Below are 8,661 nucleotides of genomic sequence, written 5' to 3'. Positions count from 1 at the left end.
CTTACGGCTCCCACGGTGGAGGGGTAAAGGTGGGGGAGATACAAGAGGTGGAGTGATGGGGCCGGGCTCTGGCACAACACCACCGAACCAGGGCCAACCCCCCCGTGGTTCAACGCGGGATGAGCAGGGAAAATGCTCGCCGTGTGCCTGGAGGGTGACCGGGCTCCTGCCAGCTCTCTGGCTGCTGAAGGTTTTTCCCCCCCTGAGGTGCAGCGGGGTTCCCCAAGGCAGCCAGACCCTCTCTGCCATTGACACACGGGTGTTTCTCTCCCTTGAAGGTTTTGAAAACCTGGTCGAGGGCATTCCTGTAGCCCCTCTCTCCTCCACAGGCATCTTCCTCCGAACCCCTCCCCGGACACCCCCAAGAGCACCCACACCCCCCAGCCCCCCATGCACACATGCACCCCGACCCACGAGAGCACCCATCCCTGGATCCCTCCCAGAGAAACTCCATGGCAAAGGAGACGCCTCGCCGTGGCTGCCCGCCTCCGTGCACCCGAGCATCCCCCAGCGCCACGGCCGGAGGGGGACCGCGGCTGCACCGCGTCGCCTGGCGCCCAAGCAGGTCAAAGAAGCACATTTTAGCTACAGAAATCGGGTATTTAAAAATAATAATTGTTTGAAAGGAGACGGGAGGAGAGACTTGGAGTGAAGGATCTGATCTTTCCTGGTGACTGGCTCCACCATTCACTGCTGGATTTCTGGTTCACTTTTCAGTTGAGGAATGGACACAGACAAAGCAGATTTGTTGGCTTTGTGTCTCGCCCCATCCACCCCTCGACACACACTATTGCCCCCTCCCGTATCCCCTCTTCATCTCTGTTACCAAAGAAATTACAAAACCAAAAACCCAACAACAAAAAAATTCCCTCCTGGGAACCAACGTCGGTGTACGGTGGGAAAAAGAAAAATCCGAGGGATCTGGTGGCGAAATCCAGCCCTGGGTGTGAGAAGGGGGAAAACTCCCCGACGAGATTGAAAGGGAAAAAAACGACCCAAAAAAAGGAATAACAACAGAAACCACAACCAAACAAGCTCAACGCAAAGACCGGCAACTTACCAAAAAGACGCCAGATTTTTTTTTTTTGTGCCAATTAACAACCTGCCTTAAAACGCGAATTTCTGGAGCAATGGTACTAGCTTCAAAACGATCATTTCCTCTGAGCTCTCGATGGTGACTTGTGCCATATAAAAAAGCAATCACGAGGCCAAACCCTTACAATCAGCCCTCGTCCCAGCTGCCCCGTGGGCTCCTTGCCAGCCCGGGATGTCCTCGGGAGGAGCAGGAGGTGCCGCCGGGGACAGGGAAGGGCTGGGAGAGGCTTGGGGATGGAGGGGGAGGCAAGGTTCCCTCCTTCCCCCACCACTTGGGGAAAAAACAAAATAATCCTCCAAAACCAACCATCAACCAAAAAAAAAAAAAGGGACACTATTGAATTTATGCGGGTAAAATAGTACCATCTGTGTTCTAGCGCTATGGTTTCTTCGATTCACTTTACTTTGAGAGCGATCTGTTGTGTAACAGGAAGGCACCTTGTTGAAAAGAAGGAAAAAAGGAAAAAAAAAAAAAGTGTATGTGTTCACCAAAAAAACCCAAAAAAAGCACCCCAAAAAAAGAGGAAAGAAAGGACAAAAGAATGAAAGAGAGAAAGAAAAAAACCCCTGCACACGAAGCCCTGACTGGCCGCCGTCACCAGCGGGGTTAGAGGATGTCTTTAACCAAAGAGCTCCTGGGGTAGGTGGGCGGTGGAGGGGTTGGGGGTGTCAGACTGGACACGGTCACACCAAACTAAACCAATTTATTGCTGGAAAGAGAGGGCGGGAGATGGAGGGGATGGAGAGAGGGAAGGAGCGGGAAGGGGCAGGTGCCGCAGCGTATTTTGCCAACCACAACCCAAAAACTAACGGCAAAGCGAATCTCATCCCCCCCAGGACCCCGCTCCCCGCCACTGATTTTTTCCCCTAACGTTGTTTCTTCTTGTCTTGTCGTGACGTGGTGATGATGGTGGTGGATTCCTGAACCCCATCGAGTAGTATTCAAGGGCTGAAAAGCCAGGAAGGGGGCCTTGGTTTGGGAAGTGAAAAACACACAGGAAAAAAAAAAAAAGGGAAAAAAAGGAAAAGGAAGAAAAAGAAAAAAAAAAAAGAAAAGAAAAAAAAAAGAGTAAATGCCACAGGCCCTCAAGGATGCAAAGACATTTCTAGTGAGAACCCGAGAATAAAGGCTACCTCACTTGAGTTTTCAATTTTTGTGATTTGAAAATCACGTCTGATACCAAAGATTTTGTTGCCTTGTCTGGTCTGTGCTGGAAACGCCACTTTCCCTGCTCCCCGCGGACAGGCCGGCCGAGAGCCCCCCACCCCGGCCAAGAGCCCCTCACCGCCCCCAGACCACCCCACCCCCCCACCCCCCCCACCCCCCACCCCGTCTAGTCCCCAGAGAGCGAGGGAGAAGGCAAGCGAGCGACTCTGGGATGGCAGCGTGGTAGATGAGTGCCTTTTTCTTGTACCAAAGGTGTGTGGCCATTTCTTTGCTCCTCTGCTTTGATCCTAAAGATTCACTATTACCTCAGCTCTCCAAAGGGACGGATTCTGGCAACTCTTGTAGTCTTTGGGTGTTGGGATGAAGGAATGAAACCCAACCCTTGTCCTAATTGAAGAGAAAGCATCCCCCTTGCCGCCTGCTGCGGGAAAGGTGCTGGTTCCCTGGTGTGTCCCCCCTCTCAGATGTCCCTGTGTCCCCCAACCTGGCGTGGTCCCCAGGGTCCCTCCGTCCAGCCCCCCCTTGCCCCAGGGGCACTGACCTGGTGTCCGGGTCCCTTCTCGCGGGGCATTGCTCCCGGCGAAAGGCTTTGCTCCATGTCCTTTGCCAGCCCAGCTCAGTGCTGGGACCCTACAGAAGCCCACAAGATGAAGACGTGGGTTTCATCATGGGGCGTTTCTTCCTCGCTCAGCTCAGACCTGGGCTCCAGTTTCCCTTTTTGGTAGTGCAGGGAGGGTTCATGGCATTTCTGTCTGGAAAGACGAAGGCAGGAGCGGTGGAAAGCCTCACGCTGGGCTTTCTCCAAACCCCTCCTTTAGGGAACGGTTTGGAGCTGTGAAACCTTTCAGCAGGAACCATTTCCAGGTCCCCAAAGGGGCATTTTTGCCTCATTGGGGGAGATGGGCGCAGCCGGGTCCGCTCCACTCCACCGCTCGGCTTTAGCAAAAGGCAACGGGAGGACCCGCCGGAGAAGATGCTCTTCCACAGCAATCTCCAGAATGTCTAGTTTAGGGAAATCTTGAGTTGAATTGTACCTACTTGGTTCAGGCTCCGGCCAAGGCGGCTCCTTTTGAGTTGGACCAAACTTGCCCAAGGCCGATCCCACCGGCGACAGCGAGCCCGGCCGGGACCCGCCGCGGGGTCCTCCATCCCGCTGGGCAACCTGACAGAGCAGGTCAGAGCATCCCCGACGCCATCGCCTCCCCGTCCCCTCCTTCCCCCTCCACACTATTGCCTTGGCCAGATCTTGCCCAACCCCGTGGCCGCGCCACCCCGCTTCTACCTGATACCCACATGGCTTGTGATACCAAAGACGTTCTCTATGCAGGAGAAAGCCTTCTTTTCCACCCAGCACAGACCTTACAAGCCTTTGACAATGTTCTCTGAAATACCTCAAAATATTTAATGTATAGTTTATGTGATAAAAAAAAAAAAAATTACTTAGCTAGTTTTTGGAATTTGTGACTTGAAGCTTTATACTGTTAAATTATAATTTTGCAGAAGACGGCATGTTCTTATTTCTTTGACGCGTTCAATGGGAGACATATTGAATGTTAAGGAAATGAAAGCTGGATAGTTTCACGATTAAAAAAAAGAGAGAGAGAAAGAGAGAGAGAAAGAGAGAGAGAAAGATTAAAAAAAGGACCCTTGGAGTTTACAGATTTCATATTTAAACAAGTCCTTTTAAAAAAAAAAAAGAAAAAAAAGAAAAACTAATAATGATGATGATACCTTTGCGTTCAGATGTGTTACTTTTCTCTGAGTCATGTCGTACAAGAGTATTTATTATATGTGTTCTGTGTTCAAATGTAATTTAAAGAAGACAAAAAAAAGACAAAAAAAAAGACAAGATGAGAATTTGATTTATGCATGAAAAAAATATACTCTTTCTTGAAGTAATGTAATAATTATGCGGGGAGGGGTGGTCGGGTGGGAGCGGGAGGGGACAAACTGTGCTTTTTTTGTCCACGAGTTTTCGGCTGATGAGGACTTCTCTGCATGGATCACGTTTTTTTCCAACTCACGCAACCACAGGAGAGTCGTCGTTTATCCCCTCGGTTTCTTCCTTTACCTCTTTTCTTCCTTTCCTCACCCTGAAAATTGCCTGGCAGCGATGCGGGGAGGCAGGGGGCTGCTCGCAGGACCCCCGGGGAGGACGAGGCGCACAGTGTGGCCCTGTGCCCGGCAAACAGGGTAAGGGTATCTGGGGCACGGGACCCCGGCGTGCGCGCCCAGCCCCGTCCCACCCGCCGCCGTGAGGTCTGGCTCCTCGCCGTGCTTTGGGTTGGTTTTTTTGGTTTTTGGGGATTTTTTTTTTTGCTTTATCCAGCTCTGTGGGTCAAATCCCAAGTACAGACGAGAGAAGGAGAGACAATCAGCCGCCACGACCTGAGCCGGCAAAGCCGCGGGGCTCCTCCTGTGCTCTGAGACAAGGGAAACAGCCCCCGGCACCCCAAACCTCCCCCCGGGGCTGAGACCTTTCCAGGTGACGCTCCCAAGTCCCCGTCCCTTGGGGTGACCTCACAGACCTGCCTCTGCCCTTGCCCTGCGTGGAAAGAGGCGCTGAAGGTGGTGCTGCATCAATGTCCAACCGGACCCAGGGATGGACTGGAGCGACCCGTTTCTGAGGTTTTTCTCCCCAAGGATGTGGTTTGGGTCAGAGGCACCACCCAGCACACAGCGTCTGCCCCTGCCCGGCTTTCCTGTGCCACCCAGCCCGGCTCTCGCCCTGCACGGAGGCACCCGCTCTGGTTGAAGGGGTAAGAAGAAGAAGAGTCCAGCCAGTGGAAGAGGTCCTGGAGGACCCCAGCGCACCAGCAGGTCTCAGGGGACTTTGGAAGGTCTCCCTGCCTGCCCTAGACAGCCAGGGAGCTTTCTGCAAATGTCCGGAGAGCCCCCTCTGAACAGGGCTTCATCCCCTACTCCTTCCTCCCCCTGCTCCTCCTCCTCTCCTTGCTTAAAGATGAGAGGAGAGTAGCAGTAAGGAGTCACGTCTTTGGAGGTCAGGAAGGTGATGGGGGATCAAAGGAGGCAGTGGTACCTACTTCTTTCCGCTTCCCCACCATTACCAGAGCATTTACCTTAAAATGCTGATTCCTCAGCCCTCTCCAGCCTCTTCACCACTCCATCCTTCGCCTCCATCACTAGAGATGGCCCCAAAGCTCAGCCCACTGCGGGGAAAGAGATCTCAGCTTCTTCGGGCCCCACCAAAGTGGCCCCTAAAAGCAACGTAGGTTTCTTTTTAAATCTGCATCTCTTGTCTAACGCGGTGTCCCTGCAGCCTTCGCCTTCTTCATGGCCAGCACTGAGATGCTGAGCACCAGGTGGTGGTGGGAGACATGGGACCCACTGACCAAGGACCTGGGTTTTAGGATGAGATGATGTTTATTCCAGCAGCACCATTCATCTACTAACCAACCCTCCTGTCCTCCGGGGAGCTCTGCATCCCCCCTGTGTTTTCCTCCTACGAGACCTTTTCCAGCATGAGAAGCTTTGGTGCTTGGAGGCCAAGACCTCGTTTCCAACTGCAAGAAGGTCTCACCAGGCTTGGATGCAACCCACAGTCACAGGTCCTTGGACCTTACAGAGACCAGCTGGTTTCCATCACGGGGCATGAACCGAGTGGCTTGGGAAGCCCTGGAGAAGCCAAGAGCTGAGCGCTCTCCCCTGTCCTTTAGCCACCAGGACTCGCTGGATCAACCACAGGCAGGCTGAGCCCTGCCCCACGCCGGATCTGGCCCTGCCTGCTGCCCACATCAACCAAAATGCCTTGAGGAGCAACTTGCCACGATACCAAAGATTTTTTTTTCCCCTGCAGGTAATGACAATCCGAGCTCTGTCCTAAAGACAATTCTCTCGACCAGGGTTGCCCCTGAAGGGTGTTTTTGTGCTGTGGAGAGCAGGAGCAAAACCGGGGCCCCAGGGGCACCTCCGAGGGCGATGGAGAGCAGACGGTCAGAGGTTGAGGAAGAGGAGGGGAGCCGGGATGTCCCAGAGACCTGCTGGTTCAGCCTGCCCACCGTGTCCTACTTCAGTTGCGGAAGTTTTCAGGGATTTGGGTCATTTCATTACCTGGGACGCCCCCCAGGCATTCCTTGGGCGAAAGTTTTCCACCGATGGCTTTTGTGCTTTGAAACCCCACCGTCGGCAGCGGGGCAGTGCTGTCCCCGTCCCGCCGGGAGAGCAGGAGGAGCACGGGCTCCCAGGGATGCCCGGCTGCGTTTTAGCCATTGTCACCCCGCTATGGCACAGCCAGAGCCGAGCTTTTCCTGCTCTAACGACGGCTCCGCTGACGAGACACTGGCACAGAGTGGGCCCGGGGCTGGCATTTCTCCGTGCTGAGAAATGGCTTTGCAAAAAAAAAAATCACCAGTTGTCCCTTTTCCTGAGCATCCGAAGCCTGGGTGGGGAAGACGATCGGCTCCTCGTTACCTCTCTCCCCAACCCGCTTTGGGCACCGTGAAGATGCCGCTGGGCTGGGTTGGCTGCCGGCACCGCGCCGGCCGGCTGCCCTCATCACTGCCGTGCGTCCCCAGCATTAAATCGGCTCCTTTTCCCTTGTCTCAGAGGACACCCGCAGCTGAGGCGGCGCTGGCAGCCGGCGATGGGGCTGGACCTGCAGACGCTGCTGCGCAGAATCTGGTTCCTCTTGCGTCTTTCTTTGTTTGGGGTTTTTAAAGAGAGGAAATTAAAAATGCAAAGAACAAAATTCAGGTTTTTGTTGTTTTTTTTTTTTTTTCTTTTTCCCCTTAAATTTCTAAAGGAAAAAAAGAAGTCAGACAGAATTAATCCCGGCCAGGAAGAACCCACAGCCTCGGGTTTGCCAGTCCAGCCACCTCCAGAAAACATTGCTCATTTTCTGCATAGCAATAGGCGACGCTCGCCCTTGTCCCACACGGTCCGAGGGCCGCATCTCTGAGTTTTTAAATGACTTTTTCCTTCTAATTAAATTGAATTTTTTTTTTTTTTTTTTTTTTTTTGCTGCTGCTTCATTGTTACTCTTATGGGATAGGTTTTACTCTACAGCGAAATGCAATTGTTACTCCTCTGTGTCTTGCAACTATATTTGTTTAAGCTATTTACAAACGTTAAAAAAGAAAAAAAAATAAAAAAAGAGTCTTATGTGTCAGGCACTTTATCCAAACTGTGCTGTGTGCTCTGGAGTTTGTTCCTTGTTCTTTGCAATGACTCATGCAGGGGAAGTTACCAGGAAACTTAACTCCAGCCTGTCAACAGGTTTTAAAAGAGAAAAAAAAAAATAATTAATCTCTATTTGTTCATCCTCTACTGGTCATGACTGTGTTGTATTTCTGCAGCTTTCTGTTTCTTCAATAAATTATTTTCTAGTCATTCACCCTGACGTGTGTGTGTCCCCCGCGGTGACGCTCGTGGGCCAGTTCCCTCCTGTCGCAGCTCCGCTGCCCCACGAGCTGCTCGGGCAGGAGGGCAGCTTTGGAGGAGCAGCCCCATTTTAACCATCCCAACTCCTCTCCCTACACCCGGCCCGAGAGCATCAGATGGTGGATTTGGGGATCATGCCCAGGCAGCTGGGAAAGGTTTCCCCCCTCCCTCAGTTTTCCACCTTGTAGTTGCAGGGGTGAGAGCTTTCCCGGGGGAAGCCTCAGATGATACTTTTATTTCTTGGCACCACCCAGCACCCTTCTGGCCAGAGCCCAAAGAAAACCCTTTAATTCTCACAAACTCGGTGCAGATGAGGCCAAAGCACTTGTTAAACAAACCCATCAAGTCGTGTGTGCTGCAGGCAGGTCCAAGACCCTATGGCTGATTTAAATATTTATCTTTTTACCCGAATACCTTGTCCTACCATGCATTTTGTCATGGCACAAGTGCTGGCAGGTGGCACAGAGCTGGTGGCACACACCGAGGGACCACGGGACCGTTCTGTGCAGCTTTCTCCCTTGGTGGCGTAGCAGAGATTTACAGGAGAGGAGAGAAAAGCTAAAGTCCTTTTAATTAAAAAACAAAAACAATAAAAAGGGTGATCCGGTCACCAGTCAGTTGCTCACGCACAACTTCTCCAGCAGCCGCTGCTGATATCCCCAAAGCGCAGCTCTGCAGGACGGGTGCTCCCATGCCCGCTGGGCAGAGCTGATGCACGTCACCCCGATGCTTTGCCTTCCCCCCAAAAGTATTTTTCAGGGCTTTGCAGCAAACGGCCTGTGGCCCCAAGCTGTCCCCAAAGATGGGGCCGTCAGTCCTGGGGGAGCGGGACGTGGCTGCTGTGGAGATGGGGCACGGCACATAGCGGACACCACGGCCGTGCGCACCTCACGCAGGGATGGCAAAGACAAGGAGGTGGAGATGGTGGGGAGTGCCGAGGAGAGGCTGCAAGAAGCCGGGCTGGTTTGGCTGGAGAAGAAAAACCTGCAGGTAATCAA

Source organism: Gymnogyps californianus, chromosome 24 (genome assembly GCF_018139145.2).
Source record: "Gymnogyps californianus isolate 813 chromosome 24, ASM1813914v2, whole genome shotgun sequence".
Taxonomy (NCBI): Eukaryota; Metazoa; Chordata; class Aves; order Accipitriformes; family Cathartidae; genus Gymnogyps; species Gymnogyps californianus.
Note: the sequence above shows the minus strand (reverse complement) of the source record.